The sequence below is a fragment of the Medicago sativa genome, chromosome 4 (assembly GCF_051527215.1).
Source record: "Medicago sativa cultivar Bolivia chromosome 4, Bolivia_mono, whole genome shotgun sequence".
NCBI classification, from domain to species: domain Eukaryota; kingdom Viridiplantae; phylum Streptophyta; class Magnoliopsida; order Fabales; family Fabaceae; genus Medicago; species Medicago sativa.
The window spans coordinates 36,987,528-37,013,241 of NC_140752.1; positions in this window are offsets into that span (position 1 = coordinate 36,987,528).

Below are 25,714 nucleotides of genomic sequence, written 5' to 3' on the forward strand. Positions count from 1 at the left end.
TGGATGTATCTTCCGTCATGTGCCTTGAACAACCACTATCTATATAACATTTTATTCTTGTGGTTGTAAGGCACTCCTACAAAATGTAAGGTAAATTTTAGGTCCCCAACATAAGTTGGGTCCTTGGGATTAGTAGAACAAGTAGATTTTTTAGGAACCCACCTTATTAGACCTTTTGAAACAGTAACTTTTATAACGTGACAATGAGGTGTTGTCTTCCCTACTTATCTACAATAGTGACACATAACTTTGTGTCCATCAGCGTTGCTACTTTTCTTTTTTCTTTGAATTTTTTTGGAAAGATCTTTTGAAATGTGAATCATCATTCCTAAAACATTGAGCAAATACCATGGGAACACTTGAGGCTTATTCTATCTTATTTTTAGAGAAATAATATCTTCATGTAACTTAGGACAAGCTCCACATTTACCAACATCCTTTGGTCTAGGGATCTTAGTTATGTCAAATATAGGTGTTTTGATATGAGGATTTACAATATGTTCATCTACTAAATATGTATGCTTATTTTTCAAATTTTCAAAATCCTTTGACTTTTAAGATTTTAGATACCAATTTGAGAATTAATCTCTTTTAGGAACCTATTTTCTTAAAGGCATTCATAGCATCACCATGCATTTCTATAATAACATTCTGATTGTTTAACATCCTTAGTACCCTCATGTAGTCCAAGGTGTCCCACATTACCTTAGTAGTCTTACAATGTGAAATCGAGTGGTACTTATTTACGCCTAGGGCGTAAATGAGTACATTCCTTGTTTTAAAATCATATTGAGCCTTTTTCTTATCATAGCCTATCCAATCAGTCTTAGGCTTGTTTTTCATAACACCGCCAACATCTATTTGTGATTCAAACTGCCCGTTGATCACGAAATCCCAAACGTCCATATTGACCGACTTAATGTGAACGCTCATACACTATTTCCAATAGTCATAGTTTTCACTTTTCACCATCAAAAGTAGGAGCCCTATTGTAATCCCTTTTAGATTCTTTGTTCGTCATATCGACTCTTCTAGTGATTAACCGTTGGTGAAAAGTCCAGGCTCTTGATGCCACTTGTTAGTCTATATGATGATTAAATAAGGAAGCTAGATGGGTGTGTGTGTGTGTGTGTGGGGGGGGGGGGGGGGGGGGGTGGTTAATATCTTCTTTTCGGATAAAACGTTTGCGGAAGCGTATTTTTGAAAAACTTTAGGAAATGGTTATGACTATTGAATTCGTGCTCATGATTCAAATGATAAGACCAAATCAATGTATGATTAAACAATGCGACTATGAATAAGAAATTCAACAATGAATTGTATTTGCTCAATGAATAATCAATATACAATTCAAATCACAAAACTAAACTATCTTATATCAAACCAATTGATAAAAAACAAAATATCTAAGAATTTGATGACTTGATATATAAATGAAACATTCAGAAGTTAATTTCGAAGAGTAATTGTGAATGATTTGGATGTTTATAAGACTCAATCAAGAGAATTAAGATTAGGTTAATACAAAATTAACAGTCGCAATCAAACAATAATTAATTCATTCAATAGATTCATATTTCACAATTAAATTGTTGAACATAAAAGGAAAAGGGAGAGAAGAAAACCATATTTATAGAGGTTCCCCCTTCTCATCCTCGCTAGGTGTACGTTCTCTCTTCGTAGAAGCGAACACCTTTTCTACGATCTTCCACTATGTAGGTGAAATTGTTTACAAAAGTATGATTACAAAGATTCCTTCGGTTTCCTAATCTTCTATGCTAAACAATCACACTACCAATCCAATCTTCAAGCTCTCCTGAAATTGGACAATCCACAAGGTCTTCGAATCTCAAGCTTGCATGCATTCCTTCGATCTTCTACTCAAAGAAATCTTATTTGTTATACCTCCCCTTTGAACCTTGAGTTGATGAGAAACAACCCCCATAATTACCTTTGGAGGTGAAAAATACCTCCTTTTCCTTTAGATCCTTGATGCACCACCAAGATCCATGAGAGAAACCAAACTTACAATTATCCAACAACACCCTAACAATCGAGACCTCAAATCCTACAAGAGTTCTTAGGAAAAGTGTTTATTTGAAGAAGTTGTAGAAAGAGAGAGTTTGGAGACTTTAGAGTATTTTTGAAAATTGATTTTATAAATGAGAAAAAAGAGTGTGTGATGGTATATTAGGTGTGAGTGAAAAGAACTAATTTTTTCTCAAAATAACAAACATGAATCAAATCACTCTGAGCATGAATCAATTCAAATACTGTAAAAATCAAAATCTGAAGCTATGAAAATTGACACAATGTCAAGAAAATGGATTCAAACATTTTTAGGATGACGATTGAATTGATTCAAAACTGCACAAGCAGGAATTTGAATTGAATCATGGTTTTCAGATGAATATTGATACAATTCAAATAGCGTTGATATAATTCAACAACCTAAAATCAAAAGCCCGAGGAACAAGATGAGTCAATTCAAAATCTCCAAGGAAAACTTTGAATAGAATCACACCGTATAAAAATAGGAACACACGAGGCAAATGATGATTCAATTAAAAAATGTTCAACTAACTGTTTGAATGGAATCATAAACCTTAAAACATAATTTTGAAAAAACTTGACTACCAAGATGCTCCTAAGCTTAATACTAATGTTGGGGCACATCAAACACGTTGCAGATTATATGAGATATGAGATTGACTAGGGTGTTTTCACAAATAAGCAATTTTAACAAGAGCAAAACAAAAATCATCTTATCAAAACATCATCAAAACCTAAACTAAATAGTTGAAGGAGCAACCACAACATGATGTTCTTGATGGTAAATCTCAAATGCGAAGAGTCTCATACTTGAGGGAGAGATGTTATTGTCTCAAGTGTGACTAAAAATTGGATGCAAGAGTAGATGTTGTGTTGTTTTTGGATTTTCAAACTGTTGTATTTGGATTTCCAAATTCTATTATCTACCGAAGTTGTTACTAAGTTGAGTCACGACCAGGTCGCTCTCTTTAAGACGTTTCGTGGCACTACCCAAAATTGCGCAAAGCAGACTATCAACCACGCCGCCTCCAGGATAAAACAAGCCCAGATACAACTGTGCGGTTAACTACTGCACTATAGAAAAGCGTTCGAGAATTACACCTTCAATATGGTACCAAGACCACTCTTTTAATACAAAAACCAATATGGTACTATAACCACTCTATTATGGTGTTGAGACCACTCAAATATGGTGTTACCACCATTCTAATTCTTAACTTCTCCAAATATCAATATGGTATTTCAACCACTCAAATATGGTGTTACGACCATTCTAACATCTAACTTCTCCATGAATTGAAGAAGAATATATATGTTTAAGATCATTCTTATTATACCGAAAAGGGACTATGATCTTAAAATATTATTTATTCTAAAAAGATATAAATAATTGAAGGGACTATGCTCTTAAGACCATTCTTGATTTCGAAGGAACAATATACCGAAAAGGGACTATATGGTCTTAAGAACACTCTTAATTTCGAAGGGACAGAAAGGAGTAGAAAAAGGAGAAGGACTCGTCAACACAAGTCGAAGGAGGGAGAAGAGAGGAAAGACACAGGAAGCATCAACTGTGAATTTCGATGTGTAGAATGCACTGTGTGAGCTCTCTATTTATAGAGAAGATTCACAACTAATAAGTGAGAAACTTTGGGAACAAGTAATACATTACTTTGTCATTAAATAATTCACATATTAGATCTAATACAAAAATATCTCAATTGAGCACCAAAATATATTATATTTAGTACAAAAATATATTATATTATGTACCAAAATATATTTCAGATCAAGTACTAAAATATATTAGATTGCCCACCCAAATATTTCAGATTGTGTTCCAAAATATTCTAGATTGCGTTCCAAAATATTTTAGCAAAACTTGGGAACTAAGAAAACACTTTCTAATAATGATTAAATTAATTATTTAATTTATCATTTCCAAATAATAAAATATATATCAATATATATTTTTTCTCTAGTGCTTACTTCGTTCACATAATTATGTACCCCCAATAATTAGAGGTACACCCCCACTATATAAACACTACTAATGTGTGTGTTCCATCCGATGTGGGACTTCCACTTTTTTCAATTCACACAACACTAGTTCTACCCAACATGGGACATTTGTGTTTAGTATTTTTAACTCAATTTCCACACATGTTCCAACAATCCCCCACTTGAATTTAAAAAAATGGTTTCAGAAATAACATCAAAAACGTCTCCATAAGATTTGCTAGTAAACAAAGGTGTCACCTACAACTTGAACCTCTGCATAGTGAGTAAAATTCTGATTAACAAGAGTTGCTTACAGCATTGAACTCTATCTCAGACATAGAACCCACACACAAACCTTTTCATAAGGTGTATTCTAAAAGCCCGTGCATTTATGGCCCTGCACGTCTATCCCAGTTTTAACGAACGCTCAAGGTATTCTGCCCCGAATTCCATAGGAACCGGCCTTAGTTCCACATTCGTATAGGTGAGTCTATCAAGAGTACTCATGTAGCTATTTACTCCACTCCACATAGAGTATAGATCTCATTAAGAGTTTCTATTATCTCATCCTTCTGTCACTGCAGGAATCATGCTTTCTTACTTTTCTCATAGCATGTTCTATCACTCATGACTTGTTATTACCCATTGAACCTATTTCTTGGGATCTCCAGTCAGTTAGGTCGGGTTACCATCACTTGTGACCTTTGGGCATTAGTCCCATCCTATTGGATGTGTTTAGGACTTTCTTAGTTATTCCTTTCGTCAAAGGATCAACTAATTCTTCATCAGTACGTACATGATATACTTCAACTATTCCTTTTGAGAGTAGCCAGCTCTCTAATTCTTTGCGTGTTTGTGCCTTGATAATCGTCTCTTGCCATTGTAGTAACGATTCTCATTTTTTTGTAATAGCTGCAGTACTATCACAATGAATTAACACTTCTGGAAACAGTTTTACCCACTAAGGGTTCTCAACTAGCAAGCATCTTATCAACTTTCTTCTTCACTAGTTTTCTCTAGTGTTCTCATCTCAGATTCATTCCACAGTGGACTGAGTCAATATCATTTGTTTCAACAAATAACTCCTCCAGTGTTGCTCAATGTGAAGCCACTGGTCGCTTAAGACACATCTGAAGGATGTTCTATTTTGTATCTTGTACCATTTATGTAGAATATGATACTTCTCATTTGTATCTTGTACTATTCAAGTACAATAGGATACTTCTCATAATGTAATCCTAGAGTCATAATCTTCTTAAGGTACCTCATGACTCTTTCAATAGCATGCCAATGCTTCTACTAGTAAACTTGAACCAAAGTCTCACGACGTGGCCAACGTTGAGTCTAATACATTCAATGGCATACCTAAAGGCTGTCAATGATGCTCGCATATTCTATTTGTCTAACACCATATCAAGTGTTCTTGAAAAATTATAAACATGCAAGTTTACAGTCAAATAATTACATTTCCTTAAGATATTCTCAACTCTGTAAGATTCATCAGAAAAGTTCTCTTTTCTGATCTTGTAATCTTGAAACCAAGAATTACTTCAACTTTGTCCAGGTCTTTCTTATCAATCTTGTTGATAAACAATGATTTCACATAATTCATAACATGAATTTTTAAACCAAATATGAGCAAGTCGTCTTCCGTGCAAATATTATTTACATATTTGTTGTAAATATATTTGTCACTTCCATTCACTTTATACTCATTCGATAACATTACAATGTCAAATTTTTCATGTCATTCCTTAAGAGTTTATTTTAGACCTCACAAAATATTATCTAACTTACATACCTTGTTTTCTTGTCCATGAATCACAAAACCTTCAGGTTGTTTAATATAGATTTCTTCTTCTAGTTCACCATAAAAAAGGCAACTTTCACATCCATTTGGAGTACTATCGAATTATGAACAGCGGCTAAAGGGACTAATACTCTTATGGATATTATTCTAGTGACTGGTGAATGAATGTCGAAGAAGTCTATATTTTTTCTCTGTCTAAAACCTTTGATTACAAGGAGGGCCTTGTATTCATAAACCGTACCATTAGGTTTTAGTTCTTTTTCCCAAAATCCAACTCCAACCGATTAGTTTGCAACCATGAGGCAAGTCAACTAAGTGTCATGTTTCATTAGACTCTAGAGAATCCATTTCATCGTTTATTGCTACTTGCCATAATTCAGCATCCAATGAGGATATAGCTTCTTTAAGGCTTAATGGATCTTCTTCCAATGTATAAACCATAAGGTTGATACTCTTTAGCAATTCTTGCTTTCTTACCTCTTCGAGGTTCTATAACATCACGTACGATGTTCTAATAACTATTTCTGATTACTGAAATATGATCAGATATAGTGCCCCCACTAGTTCTTAATATACAATGGGAATTTAGTTTACCCCCACAAGTGCCCCACTATTCTTTAATTTACAGGGGTATTTACTTCATAGAAATTAGCATCGGTTGACTTTATGATCACTTTAGCATTCAGGTCATAAACCCTATAAGCTTCCCTAATTATAGCATACCCAATGATTACACATTCATAGGCTCTACTAGTATGTTTAACTCTCTTGGGTTCGAAATCTGAGACAATCCCAAGTTCAAAAAATAAGACAAGTTGGATTGTCTTTTCTTCAAAAATTTCTTAATTAGAATTTTTGTTCATAGACTTGGGTACTCTAACCAACATAAATTTCAATTTTCGTTAAAGAAATTGAACACATCAAGCATATCAATTTAATTTTTCAAAATTTGCAGTCATCAACAAATATGATAAAATATTATTTTATCATTTGTAGGTTATGTGCCATCAAGTTCACACATATCATAATTTATTAAGTTTAGAGATTCAAATTCTCTAAACAGTGATTTATATGAACTTTTGGTTCATTTATCTTGACTGCAAAAAAATAAAATTGTCTAATCATATAACTTTGGAATTAAGTCCAAGTAACTCAAGTTTAAAATTAAACGCTTGTTCACATGATAAGTTTTGATATGTCAAATATTAAAATCACATAACTTATAAAATATAAGGAGAATTTAATTTTGAACAAACCATCAAAGGCGCAATCTTTTCTCACAAGAATGCATGGTACACATGGTACACAAGTCTCTCTTTTAAGTCTGACTCAACTCAGTCTTATTTAGTAAAAATCTGAAATTCAGATTCTTTCCTACTTCATATCTTCAATGCCAACAACTTTAATGGTGTTATAATATTATAACAACACTTTCTTATTTTCAGCAGTAGCATATGTTTAGAACATAGCATAATCATAGAAAATATGGTGCGATGCGCCATTCACTTAATTCACTAACTAGAATGATTTAACTAGTCATATCAGTGAATTTCTCTTTAGTCATGTTAGGCTATAAAGCAGCACTTGACATGCTCATTTGATTGTGGGACATATGACATGGTTTCTCACAATTGTATTAAAAATAAATTGCGAACCAATATCAATTCTTGATGGTGGCTGCTGATTTTCACTTAGGACCTTTTTGGGGTTCCTACTCTCTTGGCGATTAAAGTTATTTATTCACAACACGGTTCTGATTTTTGAAAATAAATTTCAAATAGATTCAAAGTAGCATATGTGAATTTTGTTAGTGTTGTTGTTATAACAACAAGCACTTCATTGTTTCAGTTGAAAAGATGTATTTCTATGGCTTGATTTATCCTTGTTTTATTTAGGGACAATGAAACCTCAATAAGTAATTTCTTCGGTAGACATTGCAGTCTAAACGTCTTAAAATTGTTGTTTTTGGATTTCCAAACTGTTGTATTTGGATTTCCAAATTCTATTATCTAACGAAGTTTTTACTAGGTTGAGTCACGACCAGGTCGCTCTCTTTAAGACGTTTCGTGGCACTACCCAAAATTGTGCAAGGCAGACTATCAACCACGCCGCCTCCAGGATAAAACAAGCCCAGATACAACTGTGCGGATAACTACTGCACTGTAGAAAACCATTCGAGAATTACACCTTCAATATGGTACCAATACCACTCTTTTAATACTAAAACCAATATGGTACTATAACCACTCTATTATGGTGTTGAGACCACTCAAATATGGTGTTACCACCATTCTAATTCTTAACTTCTCCAAATATCAATATGGTATTTCAACCACTCAAATATGGTGCTACGACCATTCTAACATCTAACTTCTCCATGAATTGAAGAAGAATATATATGTTTAAGATCATTCTTATTATACCGAAAAGGGATTATGATCTTAAAATATTATTTATTCTAAAAAGATATAAATAATTGAAGGGACTGTGCTCTTAATACCATTCTTGATTCCGAAGGGACAATATACCGAAAAGGGACTATATGGTCTTAAAAACACTCTTAATTCCGAAGGGACAGAAAGGAGTAGAAAAAGGAGAAGGACTCGTCAACACAAGTCAAAGGAGGGAGAAGAGAGGAAAGACACAGGAAGCATCAACTGTGAATTTCGGTGTGTAGAATGCACTGTGTGAGCTCTCTATTTATAGAGAAAATTCACAACTAATAAGTGAGAAACTTTGGGAACATGTAACATTACTTTGTCATTAAGTAATTCACATATTAGATCTAGTACAAAAATATCTCAATTGAGCACAAAAATATATTATATTTAGTACAAAAATATATTATATTATGTACCAAAATATATTTCAGATCAAGTACTAAAATCTCAACCGTTAGATATTTTTTTGCCACATGTCTTGCATCCAAACTCTAAATGGAGTAAATGGAGCTTAGTCTAAATGGAGCATACCCGAACTCTTCTCTCTAACCATCGGTCTCTCTCCCTCTCTCCCCTTTTCACCAATTCATCACACCTTCTTCCTCAATGATTTATGATCAAGATTTGGTTCCTTTATGATCCTACAAGAGATTGGCAACTTGGATTAAGCTTGTTTCCAATTCTTCTCCTTTCAAGAAGAGAATCAAGAGTTAGGGTTTGGATTGGAAGAAAGATAGAAGATGGAGCTTTGTTTGTGCATGTTGCTGAATCATAGGTGAGTTCTTAGATAGTTTATCCTACCTTTGGGTTGTGCAAATTCTTGTGAGAAAACATGATTTGTGTTAGTATGTGATTTAGGGTTATAGAATCCCTTTGTATCATTTATGATCAAATGTTGTTAATTGTTGCCATGTATATGATATAAGCTGTTTTTATGATGTTCTGGAAGGTTAGGATGCATTAGATCACTTGAAATTGAGGTTTTTATGTCAAAATATGATTTCTGCACTTCTGGACTGGTGAATGTACGCTTAAGCGTGCACAACACGCTTAAGCATGCAAAACGTCGTAACTTCTGGTCCTGCATGCATGGGAGCATGCTTAAGCCTACAGAGCACGCTTGGGAGCACGCTTAAGCCTACAGAGCACGCTTAAGCGTGCAGCCTCAGACACACCTTTTTGAAAATGTTCCGGTGATCCAGAAATGTCGTTCGAGGCCCGTTTCTTGCAATCATTTATTGAATTATGAACCCCTCAATTCCAAGTGACTAAAGTACAATTCTAAACAAGGGAAATGCATGGCAAATCATTAACAATGGTTGTTGATAAATGATACGCAAGAGTGAACGTTATGCGATATGTTCGAATAGTGATAAACTAAGAAAGGGAATGAATGTAGAGCCTCGACATAGCTTGTCGAGAACTAGAATGTTAAGTAAGAATCCTATGTAGGATAAGACGTGAAGTATATTCTTTTTGCACATGATCAAGAAGGTTTAAGTACACATGTTAAGCTGTGAATTGAAAAGTTAATATCTTCACTATGAACAAGTATGTAACTAGTCGGATCGATTAAGGATCCGAGGTAAATAAGAAGTATAAATAGGTTCAACCTTTCACGAATATTTAAGACCAAGACTTTAATAAATGATGCAGGTGCCATGTCTCTTGTAATCCACACTAGGTTGGATTCAAGGGGTTCTCTTCATGGGAACGAGATAAGCTCTGCAAGGGGGCCGCATGGCACTGAGTAGGTGTCGTGTCTTTCCGTTATCCACCCAAGGGGGGATACGAGAGGTTTTCCAAGGGGAACAGGATACGCTCCGCAAGGTAGGCCCGCACGTTCTTGAGGGATTCCTTTGTGTCTTAGCTAGGTTTTCATCGGTCAAGTAAGGGATTAACTTCCGGGGTTACTCCACCCGGGATTAATCCGTAAAATGAAATCAGATAATTATATTTGTTCAACGCTAACCTAATGAATGAATATGACTTTGTACGATATGATATGAATGTATGATTATGATATGACGTTAGATACGTATAAATTTATGAAAGAGCAAGTAAAGAAGATCATGCCGAAGACGATCTTAGGTTTCCCTAATCGTCCAGTTTATGATTGTGTCATGATTATGTTATGTTTAGGCCTCGACGCGTTTAGCGAATCTTGGCATAGTGGTCTTAGGTTCCCTTAAACCGCCATGACACATATGATGTTAGCAAGACCAATGACAAGTAATATGAACCTATGACGGGTTTAGCATGCACGACCATCTTGGAAAGTATGACCACACACTTATAATCAACCGTCAGGTTGTATTGTAGACACGTGGTGACCGTAGGTTTCCCCGTGGTTACCTATAGCCTAGGATTCGGTAGAACTCAATGAGACATTATGTCTCATCCCAATCCTTATTTGTTTCAAATAAGCAGGTTGGATTGCAAGCTAGTAGCCGGATGGATATTTCAGCAGAAACTCGTTCGTACCCGCTGCCGGATGATATGGATTTCAAGGATGTATTTACTATGTTTTAGACAAGATGTGTTGTATTGTTATTGTACGAACGCGTATTGTTGTATATTATATTCATTCGATAGAATTTATGTTGTAAATTTTAATGTATCCAATACTAAAGATAACGCTCATGCTAAACTTTCTAGATACGTCTAGTATGGGTGTTACGTTTGGTATCAGAGCAGGTCGATTCAGATCGTGCCTTGGGTCATTAAATTACAACTAAGGTAGTGGGGCCATTGGGTTCCGGGTAAATGTTTTAATTGTTGTTGTTAGTTGAGCCTGATCAACTCAATTTAACATTCGACAATTAGGACGGATACCTGAGAGCTAAATAGGACCCGGGAGGTACGAAGTATGTGATGAAGAAGAACTGAGAAGTGTGAACTCGAAGCAAGAATAGTAAGAATTTAATCGTGCTAGAATGTGGCCGATGAGCTAAGCTGTTAAAGTTTGAGTCTTCTGGGAATGTAAGGCAATGTTAAGACGGAGTGTTCCAGCAACGTTGGGTGAGTTGTTAATAATACTTCGTATACCCGAAAGTGAGGAATAAGGAAATATTTAAGTTTGACCTAGAGCTTCGGTAAGAGGCGGTAATGGAACGAGATTGTGGTATAGGAAGGAATTGTATTATGGAACGTAAGTACAAGGTTACAAGATAAGAAGAAGTCGACATATGTTGACGGGATCGGTGAGCTTTCAGGGGTAATAATATGTGTATGAAGTCAAAGATGTGAATACTCAGAGTGGGCAAGGTTTTAATGTCCGAAAGGTTGCGTGAGGCGACAAAGTTATGAGATAAGCTATGTGTAGCGGAAGAAGTTAAGGTTTTATGTTAAGTGTTACTACGGTTAAGACATTAGCTCCAAAGTATAGTGTATTGTATCGATTGATGTTAATGCTTGCCATGCAAATGTTATGGAATGCTTTTATGATGAAAGGGGTGGTTAATGTGCGTTGTTACTTGCGAAATAATATTTTTATGTGAAAGACATTTTTTTCAGAAACATTGAATTGAAGAAACTCGCTAATAGCCAACCCGGGGACTGCAATAGCTATTGGGGGTTGTCTTCACGATATTTTATGCAATAAACACCCTTTATAACATCAAGTAACGAATGCATATTACATCCTAAAGTTTTAGTGTAAAGGCATGGACAACCATTAACGGAATCGATTCGGTTCAAGGTAACCTTATAAGTTAATGTGTTAAGAGTTAAGAATGAATCAGAAGTTCGAGGTTCCGGTTTATGGGATATACGTTGTGGATGTGAATGCATGAGACAGAAAGTAGGATGGTGAAAAGTTATGTGTAAATCACAAGATTCTCGGATTTTGTGGAGTTATGAGTATCCCTCGAATCTATGTTTTGCTTAATTAACTTGCTAAGGTTCGTTACAATGATGAACCTCAATGTTTATAAAGTTTAAGAATATATATGCATATGTGTAATTGGAGTTGGCGTTCTTGAAACTAAAATGGAATTCACTATATGTGTATGATGAAGAATCATCAACGCCAATGACCAGTGTACTAATTTACGGAGTTTTATTTAAGAAGGAAATTAAGAGCAAGGTATGATTAAGCAAAGCATAGCATGCGAGAATATGAAGGTGCAATGTTGGATATTCATGTAAGGCATGTACGAGAACATGAAGAATCTACCATGGGAATTCATAAGGATGATCCATGGGAAATGGTAATTATGTGATAACGAGGATGTGCACTATGAGTCAAGATTGATCGGGAACAAGTTTATGTATGGCATCGTTATGTCAGGAGATAAGTTCAACCATTAAGTATGTAAGGTCTATCCGCAAGGAAAGTAATATGAGCATATGATAAACCTACCGTGAGATTCAATCTCGCAAAGTAGTGAAAAGTGCAAGGTTGTAGCGTTGGTTACAACATGGAAGATTTTCATAAGATAGTAACCAAGGGTATAAGGAGTGCGAAGTTCACTCGTCTCGACGGATTAATGGTTATGGTTAAAGTTGATTAAGGAAATCAGAGTGGCGCAACGGAAGTTAATCGGTTAAGTTGTTGACAGTAACCATAGAGCATGGAGCTTGATAGTAAGAATCCTCGTGAGAAGTGTTATGAGACGAGCCAGGAATTCTCGAAACATTAAGTAAGTAATGAGACTTATACAGTCAGTGATGGTTATGGTAGAAATATAATGGATGTGTTTTCACCTAAGTAAGATAGGAAAGGCTAGAGTCACCACAAATGTAGTAACCAGGTTGCCTAGTTGGTGATGTCGAATATGTGCAGGAATTGTTAGTCGGTTAGAAAGAGTATGTGCTATGATAAGAGAAATACATGTAAGAGTCGAAAAGTTCTTTCTTGTGACTCAAGGTAATGATCGAGTCATCAAGTGAGATAACCGGTATTCGAAGAAAAGGTGCCATACGGAAGAAAGTAACAACACTAGAGGATTGTCCGAGTAAGATATTCGGAAGATTCAAGTTTAGTGTTCCTGGAGAAAGGGAACGAGATATCGTCATAAGGGTCGAGAATCCGATATGAATTATGTTATGCAGTAATGTGTATTTGAGATACACATGTAAGTTACGAAGAATAGGAAAGAATCTACTTTTGAAGTTTAAGAATTTTATCACGAAAGGAAATACAACTCTTGAGTTATGCATGATGATATTCATACTCTCTTATGCCATACTTGTTAAGAGATGATGATACTTGCTTGAATAATGTTAAACCATGATTTTATAACTTTTAAACTTAAGATGGGTAGTAAGGGACTTGGAAACGAGGTTTAATTTAAAAACATGATATCTTTATGTTCTGAAACCAATGATACATGTCGTAAGCGAGTAAGCTCACTTAAGACGTGCGGACTTCAGGATCAACTCGTCATTGGCAAGCTTGGGGACGAATTGTAAACCTTTTTCAAAATTTAGTGACTTGTCCTGTGGTTATGCAGTACCATTATGGGTTTGGTTTCACAATGTTCTTTTAAAAGTCATGCAATTATTCGTTCCAAGGACCCGTATACCAATATTTAAAAGATTTCTTAAAGTAAAATGATAAAACAAGTATCGTTATTATCTAACAGTATGTGGTACTTGAAAGTATGTAAGGCACTATGAAATTAAGGTTTGACGAAGTGAACAATAATGTTCTTCGAAGGGTTATACGATACGTGCAAGATTATGTTATGAGTATTCAAGTGCAAGTAGTTTAAGTTGGAAGATTCAAGAGCATACCAACTAAAGACTGGTTAAGGGATGTTAGGTGTATCGACGTATTTGATTTCACTTTTCCATGCTAAGTTATATGAGTTTCCCATGAATTTGGGTGCAATGAGATCGTAATGAGATCGAAAGATTTCCTAAGACTCTGAAAAGAAATAATAGATTCGTAGAATCGTCAAGATAAGTAATGTAAGTAAGAGGCGTGTGTTCCAAAGTACAGTAAGGAAAATTATGTATGTATTACGTGTATTCATGATAAGATGTTTTAGATGCAATCGAGCACTATAGGGCAAACCTGGATTCCAGTAGGACTCCAGTTAAAAGGCAAATCCTAAGTGTTCTAGTTAATGATAAGTCACTTATACGAATAGTTAATGCTAAGCGGATAAGATATGAATCTGAGACAACCAGTCTACATATAACTATGGTAAGTTTCAATCACAATGTTTCAATAGAATGCAAACTCTGATGAGGATATCAAGACTAAGAAGACCATATTCAGCCATATGTGGATTAAGTTAGGGTATGTCACTTGTTCTTGGTGAAAGAAGTATACTTCGAACTCGTATGGTTATGTGTAACTAGACACCAGAGGACTAAAACCAAGAATGTTAAGTATTAGTCAATGCAATCAGTAAGAAACCTCTAAATTTAGAGGACAAAATTTCCTTTAAGGGGGGTAGAGTGTAATATCCCACTCGTCAGCAAATGGAATATTACCAGTCGATCGTGCCAGAGGATTAATGTTATGGAAAGTAAGTATGACGGAAAATGTTTATTACGTGATGTCAGCTTAATACGGGTTAAGTATCAGTGTCGGATTAAACGTGTTTAAGATGAAGGGCATTTAAGTACTTTCGCACAAGGGAGTATATAAGTGATTTTGGGGCTAAAACTTCATAATTTCTTGCTCTTTCTCTCTCTAGGTTTGAGAAAAGAGATTTGCTCTCCCTTCTCTCTAACCATCGGTCTCTCTCCCTCTCTCCCCTCTTCACCAATTCATCAAACCTTCTTCCTCAATGATTTATGATAAAGATTTGGTTCCTCTATGATCCTACAAGAGATTGGCAACTTGGGTTTAGCTTGTTTCTAATTCTTCTCCTTTCAAGGAGAGAATCAAAAGTTAGGGTTTGGATTGGAAGAAAGATAGAAGATGGAGCTTTGTTTGTGCATGTTGCTGAATCATAGGTGAGTTCTTAGATAGTTTATCCTACCTTTGGGTTGTGCAAATTCTTGTGAGAAAACATGATTTGTGTTAGTATGTGATTTAGGGTTATAGAACCCCTTTGTATCATCTGTGATCAAATGTTAATTGTTGCCATGTATATGATATAAGCTGTTTTTACGATGTTCTGGAAGGTTAGGATGCATTAGATCACTTGAAATTGAGGTTTTTATGTCAAAATATGATTTCTGCACTTTTGGACTGGTGAATGTACGCTTAAGCGTGCACAGCACGCTCAAGCGTGCAAAACCTCGTAACTTCTGGTCCTGCACGCTTGGGAGCACACTTAATCCTACAGAGTACGCTTGGGAGCACACTTAAGCCTATAGAGCACGCTTAAGCGTGCAGCCTCAGACAACACTTTTTGAAAATGTTCCGGTGATCCGAAATGTCGTTCGATGCCCGTTTCTTGCAATCTTTTATTGAATTATGAACCCCCCAATTCCAAGTGACTAAAGTACAATTCTAAACAAGGGAAATGCATGGAAAATCATTAACAATGGTTGTTGATAAATGATACGCAAGAGTGAATGTTATGCGGTATGTTCGGGAAGTGATGAACTAAGAAAGGGAATGAATGTAGAGCCTCGACACAGCTTGTCGAGAACTAGAATGTTAAGTAAGAATCATATGTAGGATAAGATGCGAAGTATATTCTGTTCGCACATGATCAAGAAGGTTTAAGTACACACATGTTAAGCTGTGAATTGATAAGTTAATCTCTTCACTATGAACAAGTATGTAGTTTACCACTAGTCGCATCAATTAAGGATCCGAGGTAAATAAGAAGTATGAATAGGTTCAAACTTTCACGAATTTATAAGACCAAGACTTTAATAAATGATGCAGGTTCCATGTCTCTTGTAATCCACACTAGGTTGGATTCAAGGGGTTCTCTTCATGGGAACATGATAAGCTCCGCAAGGGGGCCGCATGCCACTGAGTAGGTGTCATGTCTTTCCGTTATCCACCCAAGGGGGGATACGAGAGGTTCTCCAAGGGGAACGGGATACGCTCCGCAAGGTAAGCCAGCACATCACTGAGGGAGTCCAATGTGCCTTAGCTAGGTTTTCATCAGTCAAGTAAGGGATTAACTTCCGGGGTTACTCCACCCGGGATTAATCCGTAACATGAACTCAGATAATTATGTTTGTTCAACGCTAACCTAATGAATGAATATGACTTTGTACGATATGATATGAATGTATGATTATGATATGACGTTAGATACATATAAGTTTATGAAAGAGCAAGTAAAGAAGATCATGCCGAAGATGATCTTAATTTTCCCTAATCATCCGGTTTAGGATTGTGTCATGATTATGTTATGTTTAGGCCTCGACGCGTTTAGAGAATCTTGGCATAACGGTCTTAGGTTCCATTAAACCGCCATGACACATATGATGTTAGCAAGACCTATGACAAGTAAGATGAACCTATGACGGGTTTAGCATGCACGACCGTCTAAGAAAGTATGACCACACACGTATAATCAACCGTCAGGTTGTATTGTAGACACGTGGTGACTGTAGGTTTCCCCGTGCTTACCTATAGCCTAGGATTAGGTAGAACTCACTGAGACATTATAGCTCATCCCAATCCTTATTTGTTTCAGATAAGCAGGTTGGATTGCAAGCTACTAACCGGATGGATATTTCGGCAGAAGCTCAGTGGATCAAAGCTAGGGTTTTGGTTGCTTGAGCATGGAACTTGGAGCTGCTATGAGAATCATTGTTTATGTGAGTTCCTTAGATAGTTTCCCACCCTTCGGGATTATGTGTTTATCTTGTAAGGATAATATGTATTTTAGGGTTTTAAAGTATAAGATTAGTTGCCATTTTCTTGCCATGCTTATTATACTTATGAATGCTTGTTTTGAGGTTGTTTTACAGGTTTTCTATGACCACTAGAGTCATAATATGCATAGAGACACTTGGTTTTGAGGCTTTTGGGTCAAAAACACCATTTTTACAAGTGCTGGACGTTCCTAACTCGCAACGGCAAGCTGGCAGCTCGCGAGGCGAGCTAGAACTCAGAACAGGGGGTCCTGCTCACCCCCAACTCGCCACAGTGAGTGTTTACTCGCCTCCCCAATAAAGTTGCTCGCCATGGCGAGCAGACTGTGTGGTCACACATGGTTTGCTAGCTTTAGGCAGCTTTGGCATCTTTTCGAACGGATTTCTTTGAGCAATCTTTTTATAGAAGTGAACCCCTCAAACCAAGGTCCTATTTGATAATCTTGAGCAAAGTTTTCTTAAGTAAGAAGCAAGTATTTGACAAGTTAACAAAGCATGGCAAACGAGAGAATTATATGTTATGAATCGGGTAGCAAGTTAATCATTAAGAATGGGAAAGAATATAGAGCCTCAACATAGCTTGTCGAGAACTAGAATAGTTAGTAAAGAAATAGAATTCTATGCATTAGAGATATAGCTTGATAAGATGCGAGGTGATATAGAGTATTATCTTCGCATAGAAGCAAAGTGACCATACGAGTATGGCAAGACGTGAATTGATTAGATATCTCTTCACAAAGTAAGTTAAGCAAGCATATAAAAGGTTTACCCTTTATACATGAATAAGACTAAGATTTTAATAAGAGTGTCATGTCTCTTGTAATCCTTCCAAGGTTGGATTCAAAGGGTTCCCCAAAGGGAATGGTTAAGCCGCAAGGGAGCCGCATGTCACTAAGTTAAGGTGCCGTTTCTTTTGTATTCCTTCCAAGGTTGGATATAAAAGGTTCTGCAAGGGGAACGGGGTAAGTTGCAAGGGACCCGCACGTCACTAAGGGAGTCCGGTGCGCCCTAGCTAGGCATTCCACCAGTAGTAAGGGATTAACTTCCGGGGTTACTCCACCCGGGACTAATCCATAAAATGAACTCAGATAATATTGTTTGTTACACGCCAACATAATTAATGAATCTGACTATGCATATTGTTCATACATTTATATGTTATGTCATAGAGCCTTGACGTAGATCGTCAAGAATAGTAAGATAGCAATAATCACATTTTGTGATAAGATATGATATGTTGTTAGATACAAGGTATTCAAGCAAGTAGAAGCAAGTAAAGAAAGATATGCCGGTGACGATCTTAGGATTCCCCTAATCGTCCGGTTTAGAATCGTTTCATGATAGTAGTATATGAAAGCCTTGATGCGTAGAGCGTATCTTGGCATTGCGGTTTTAGATTCCCCTTGACCGCCATGACACATGTTAGAAGTGAAGCCTATAACAAGTTAAGAATATTATGACGGCCCTAGTATGCACGACCGTCTAAGTAAGCAAGTCTCCACACACGTATAATCAACCGACAGGTTGTATTGTAGACACGTGATGACCGTAGGTTTCCCCTGAGGTTACCTATAGCCTAGGATTAGGTGGAACTCACTGAGACATTATGTCTCATCCCAATCCTTATTTGTTTCAGTTATCAGGATGGATTAGCAAACTAGTAGCCGGATGGATGTTTCAGCAAGTGTTCATTCGTACCAGCTGCAACATGATATGGATGTTCAAGGATGCATTTATCATATTTTAGAAAAGTCGAGTTGTAATCTTATTGTACGAACGCATTTGTTGTATAAGACTTTCATTCAAAGCTGTAATGTTGTAAATTCTTAATGTATCCAGTACTAAACTAACTAACACACATGCTAGACTTTCTAGATACGTTTAGTATGGGTGTTACATTTGGTATCAGATCAGGTCAATTCAGATCGTGCCTTGGGTCATTAAGTTGCAACAAAGGTAGTGGGACCATTGGGTTCCGGGTAAATGTTCTAGTTGTTGTTGTTAGTTGAGCCTGATCAACTCAATTTAGCATTCACGAATAGAACGGATGATTGAGAGCTGAATAGGACCCTGGAGGAATGAAGTATGTAATGAAGATGCACTGGAAAGTGTGAACTCGGAAGTAAGAACTCGGATTGAGTATTGATAAGAAGTTGATCGTGCCAGTAGGTGGTCGGTGAATTAAGCAAGTAGAAGTATGAATCCTCCTGGAAAGTAAGGCAATAGTAAGAAGGGACGTTCCGACATCGATGGGCAAGTTGTTAATGATACTTTGGATACTCGTAAATGAAGAATATGAAGTATCTTAGTAGGACCTGAAGCTTCAGTAAAAGTCGTTGTTGGAACGAGTTTGATGAATAGAAAGGAATGGTATTCTGGAACGCTAGTGCAAGGCTACAAGATAGAAAGAAGTCGACGTATGTTGACGAAACTAGAAGACTCTCAGGAGTATCGTTATGTTATTGAAATTATGGACTTGTATGTTCATAAGTAGACAAGGTTCTAGTATTCGGGAAGTTACGTTAAGTGGCAACGTAAAGAAGTAAGCTACTCATAGTGGAAGAAGTTAAGGATTTAAGTGAAAGTTTTATGTTATCAGAACCAAGAATTGTATCGAGTTAGGTTGATGCTTGCCATGCATATATTATAGAATATTTTATGATGTTGGGAATAAATGATGTGCGTTGGGTTACTTGAGAAATGAGATTTTTATGCAAAGAATGTTTTCTAGAAAATTGAGCTGAAGAAACTCGCCAATAGCGAACCTGGGGCGAAATTTTCTATTTTTCCGAAAACTGTCAGTTTGTCTCTAGGGTCTGCAGTAACTATTGGGGAGTTGTCTTCACAATCTTTTATGCGACGAAAACCTTTAAATGCGTATGACATCCTAAAGTTTTCAAAGGAAAAAGGCATGAGCAACTATCAACTAAAATCTATTCGATTTAAGGTAACAAGGGAGTTAATGTGACAAGAGTTAACAATGAGCTTAGATCAAGAGCCGGTAGCAAGGATGGACATCACGGATGTGAAGACATGAAGAAAAGAATTAGAGTTATGTGAAATCACAAGGTTCTGGGATTTTTGCGGAGTTATGAGTACCCCTCGGATCTATGAATTGCTTAATTGACCTACCAAGGCTCGTTAGAATGTTAAATCATGAAGTTTACATGCTTTTAGAAAGACATACGCATATGGGTGATTGAAGTTGACATTTTTTTGAAATCAAAATGAAATTTTGTAGGTACCGGTCCGTTACGACTCGCATAGAGTGAGCTAAATTCACTAGAACCAAGATTTGATGGCACATATGTGTTACCAACGCGTTCTGTGATTTTAGAGTAACGACTGGGGCCTAGGTTCAGAATATTTTTAAATATATATAGTGTTGAATCATCAACGTCAATAACCCGTGTGCTAATTTATGAAGTTTTCCTTAAAAGAAAAACTAACGAGCAAGCATAGGAATGATTAAGAAAAGCCTAATCTGCGAAGATGCAATGTTAGATGTTCAAGGAAGGTATGCCCGAGTACAAGATGAGTTTACCATGAGAAGTTGTAAAAATGATTCATGGAAATAGTAAGTATGTAGTAGCAGAGACGTTCTCTATGAGTTAAGATTGCTCGAGAAAAAGTATAGTTATAACATTGATATGTCGAGAGGTAAGTTTACCTTAAGATTTAACCTTATAAGCAAAGGGTAGCGCAGGGTTGCAGGGTTTATTGCAACATAGAAGATCTTGAGAATAGTTCAGAAAGATAGTAATTAAGAGATGGACAAAAGTGCGAAGTTCACTCGTCTCAACAGATTAGAATATTGGTTAAATCCAACCGGTGGGAATCAGAGTAGCGCAACGGGAGTTAATCAGTAAAGTTGTTAACAGTAACTACGGAATTTGGTAGTAAGAACCTTCGCGAAGAATGTTCAGGATAGTAAATGCAGCTTTAGTGAGAAGTATTATGAGATAAGCAAGGAGTTCTCGATATGATAAGTAAGTATTAATGCTCATATAGTCAGTGGTGATTAAGGTAAAAGTATAAGGGATGTATCTTCACTTAAATAAGACAAAAAAGAGTAGAGTTACCACAGATGAAGTAATCAGGTTGCCTAATTGGTGATATCGAATGTGTAGAAGAGTTGTTGGTTAATTAGGAAGAGTATGTGCAATTTTAATGGAGTACGGTTCACGAGTTATTCGCGATGAAGTACATACCCTCCTATACCAAACTTGTTAAGTGATAACGATACTTACTAGAATAAAGTCAAGCCATGATTTTACAACTATTAAGTGTTAAGGTTGGTATTAAGGAACTTGGGAACGATGTTGTTTTTAAAAACATGAAATTTTATATTGTTGAAACTAATCAGGCGCGTCATAAGCGAGCAAGCTCACTTAAGACGTACAGACTTCAGGACCAACTTGTTATAGGCAAGTTTGGGGCTAGTTGTAAAACCTTTTTTTTGAAATTTAGAGACTTGTCCTGTGGTTCTGCAGTACCATTATTGACTCGGTTTCAAAATGAGATTTTCTTTTTAGTCAAGTAATTGTTCGTTCCAAGAACCTATGTACCAATGGTTAGAAATTTCTTGAAGCAAAAGGCTAGAACGAGTATTGTTATTAATTAACAAGAAGCGGTACGAAAAAGTATGCAAACTATAGAAGATAAGGTTTTATGAAGAAACGACATTGTTCATGTGATACTAGAAGCATACAGGATGCACGGATTTTTGCTAAGAGTATTCAAGTGCAAAGGGACTTAGTAGAAAGTTTTAAGAGCATGTGAATCGCAAAACTGGTTATTAGATTGTCAGGTGAATCGGTGTTATTGATTTCGCTTCTCCATGCCAAGTTAGAAGAGTTAACCATGGATTCAGGTGCAACGAGATTATGAAGAGATAGAAAGATTTCTTAAGACTATGATAAGAGATAAGAGATGTATGGAATCATTAAGATAAGTAATATAAGTAAGAGGCATAAGTCGCAAAGTGCGGTAAGAAAGATTATGTACGCATGATAAGATGTATGCATAGTAAGATGTTTTAGATGCAAGTGAGCATTGCAGGGCAAACCTGGATTCTATTAGGACCCAAGTTTAAAGGCAAATCCTGAGTGTTTTAGATAATGGAAGGTTACCTAGATGTATGGTTGATACTAAGAGGATAAGTTACAGATCCGAGACAACCAATCCTCATCTGGTAGAGGTAAGTTCAAGCACTATGTTCTAAGATAGTTTTGTAATTTTAAGAGCGATGTTAAGATTGAAGAGACTATATTCGTTTATGCGGATTAAGAAAGAAGAATGAGTTACATGTTTGATGAGGAAAGTATGCTTCGAACTCTTTGGAGTGAGTATGAACAGACTTTATTTAGCTAAAAACCAAAGAAGACAAGTTTAGTCTCAGAGATTGGTAGATGGTTTCTAAATTTCGAGGACGAAATTTTTTAAGGGGGTAGAATGTAATATCCCGCCTGTCAGTATCGGAATATTACCAGTCGATTGGGCCAGAGGATTAAATTCAAGGAAAGTAAGTATGGAGAATATTTTTATGTAATGTCAGCTTAATGCGGGTTAAGCATCAATGTCGGTTTCAATACGCCAGAGGCAAGGACATTTTGGTAATTTCACTTGGGAAGGATATTTATTTGATGTTGGCACCAAAATATCTCATTTCTCATCTACTTTCTCTCTCTAGGTTTTCCACCAAAGAATTTCTCCTTCTTCTCTCTTCTCCATCGACCCTCTCTTTCTCTCCCCACCTCACCAACTTATCCAATCTTCTTCCTCAAAGATTCAAGGCTAGGGTTTGTTGTTGGTAAAGAAGAAGCTTAAGTTGATTTCACTATTGTTCCACCTCAAGAGAAGAATCATGAGATTAGGGTTTTGTTGAAGAAAGCTTGGGGTTGGAATAAAGATGGTCAAGCAAGGATCATGATGTCTTAGATTGCAAGAAAACATCAAGATAGAAATGGTTTAAGCAAAGGAAGCAAGTGGATCAAAGCTAGGGTTTTGGTTGCTTGAGCATGGAACTTGGAGCTGCTATGAGAATCATTGTTTAGGTAAGTTCCTTAGATAGTTTCCCACCCTTTGGGATTATGTGTTTATCTTGTAAGGATAATATGTATTTTAGGGTTTTAAAGTATAAGATTAGTTGCCATTTTCTTGCCATGCTTATTATACTTATGAATACTTGTTTTGAGGCTGTTTTACAGGTTTTCTATGACCACTAGAGTCATAATATGCATAGAGATACTTGGTTTTGAGGCTTTTGGGTCAAAAACACCATTTTAACAAGTGCTGGACTGTCCTAACTCGCCACGGCGAGCTAGAACACAGAACAGGGGGTCCTGCTCGCCCCCAACTCGCCACAGCGAGTGTTTACTCGCCTCCCCAGTAAAGTTGCTCGCCATGGCGAGCAGACTGTGTGGTCACACATGGTTTGCTCGCTTTAGGCAACTTTGGCATCTTTTCGAACAGATTTCTTTGAGCAATCTTTATATAGAAGTGAACCCCTCAAACCAAGGTCCTATTTGATAATCTTGAGCAAAGTTTTCTTGAGTAAGAAGCAAGTATTTGACAAGTTAACAAAGCATGGCAAACGAGAGAATTATATGTTATGAATCGGGTAACAAGTAATCATTAAGAAGGGGAAAGAATATAGAGCCTCGACATAGCTTGTCGAGAACTAGAATAGTTAGTAAAGAAATAGAATGCTATGCATTAGAGATATGCTTGATAAGATGCGAGGTGATATAGAGTATTATCTTCGCATAGAAGCAAAGTGACCATACGAGTATGGCAAGACGTGAATTGATTAGATATCTCTTCACAAAGTAAGTTAAGCAAGCATATAAGTTTGCCTCTAGTGGGATCGTTTAAGGATCCGAGGTAAAATAGATAGTATGAATAGGTTTACCCTTCATACATGAATAAGACTAAGATTTTAATAAGAGTGTCATGTCTCTTGCAATCCTTCCAAGGTTGGATTCAAGGGGTTCCCCAAGGGGAATGGTTAAGCCGTAAGGGAGCCGCATGTCACTAAGTTAAGGTGCCATGTCTTTTGTATTCCTTCCAAGGTTGGATATAAAAGGCTCTCCAAGGGGAACGGGGTAAGCCATAAGGGACCCGCACGTCACTAAGGGAGTCCGGTGCGCCCTAGCTAGGCATTCCACCGATAGTAAGGGTTTAACTTCCGAGGTTACTCCACCCGGGACGAATCCGTAAAATGAACTCAGATAATGTTGTTTGTCACACGCTAACGTAATTAATGAATCTGACTATGCATATTGTTCATACATTTATATGTTATGTCATAGAGCCTTGACGTAGATCTTCAAGAATAGTAAGATAGCGAGAATCACATTTTGTGATAAGATATGATAGTTGTTAGATACAACGTATTCAAGCAAGTAGAAGCAAGTAAAGAAAGATATGTCGGTGACAATCTTAGGATTCCCCTAATCGTCCGGTTTAGAATCGTGTCATGATAGTAATATATGAAAGCCTTGATGTGTAGAGCGTATCTTAGCATTGCGGTTTTAGATTCCCCTTGACCGCCATGACACATATTAGAAGTGAAGCCGATAACAAGTTAAGAATATTATGACGACCCTAGTATGCACTACCGTCTAAGTAAGCAAGTCTCCACACACGTATAATCAACTGGCAGGTTGTATTGTAGACAAGTGGTGATCGTAGGTTTCGCCTGAGGTTACCTATAGCCTAGGATTAGGTGGAACTCACTGAGACATTATGTCTCATCTCAATCCTTATTTGTTTCAGATATCAGAATGGATTAGCAAACTAGTAGCCGGATGGATGTTTCAGCAAGTGTTCGTTCGTACCAGCTGCATCATGATATGGATGTTCAATGGTGCATTTATCATATTTTAGAAAAGTTGAGTTGTAATCTTATTGTACGAACGCATTTGTTGTATAAGACATTCATTCGAAGCTGTAATGTTGTAAATTCTTAATGTATCTAGTACTAAACTAACTAACGCACATGCTAGACTTTCTAGATACGTCTAGTATGGGTGTTACATCAGGAACATTGAGAAATTATCAAAAGCTCTTAATAATGTTTATTTCGGTTATCCAGAAGTCCTAGCTCAACTGGAAAACTGCCGAAATTGTTAGGCCGGATGCCATAACCGGGGTTCAAACCTCGGTACCTCCACTTGTGTGTGTGAGTTTATAATGGTTTTGCCATTTCGTCTATCTACCAAGAAAAAATGTTTATTTCGGTTATTTCTGTATGTTTTCAAACGTGGCAAAATTTGATATGTTTAAGAAGCATGATAAGAAAGGTAGGGGAGGTGGTGAGGGGGGAAGGATTGTGTTGGTGAGGGAGAAAAAATCAAGAGAGTGGGTGAAGGAGTGGGGACAACGAAGGGGTTAAGTAGGATAGAGAAGTTAGAGAAGGTGAAGGCGGTGGCTTTAAATACAAAAGGGGAGAGGGAGAAAAAAATAGAGTGGTAAGGACGGGGTTTTGGGTAAGGTGAAGATGGGTGAGGTGGAGGTTCCTGTTGGGTCGACGAAGGGGAAGGTGGTGAAGGTGGCCGCTGGTGGTGTGGGGAAGGAATGTGTTTCGGTTGATGGAGGTGGAGGGGTGAAGTATACGGAGGTTAAAGGTCAGGGGAGGAGGTATAACGCAACTCAAGAG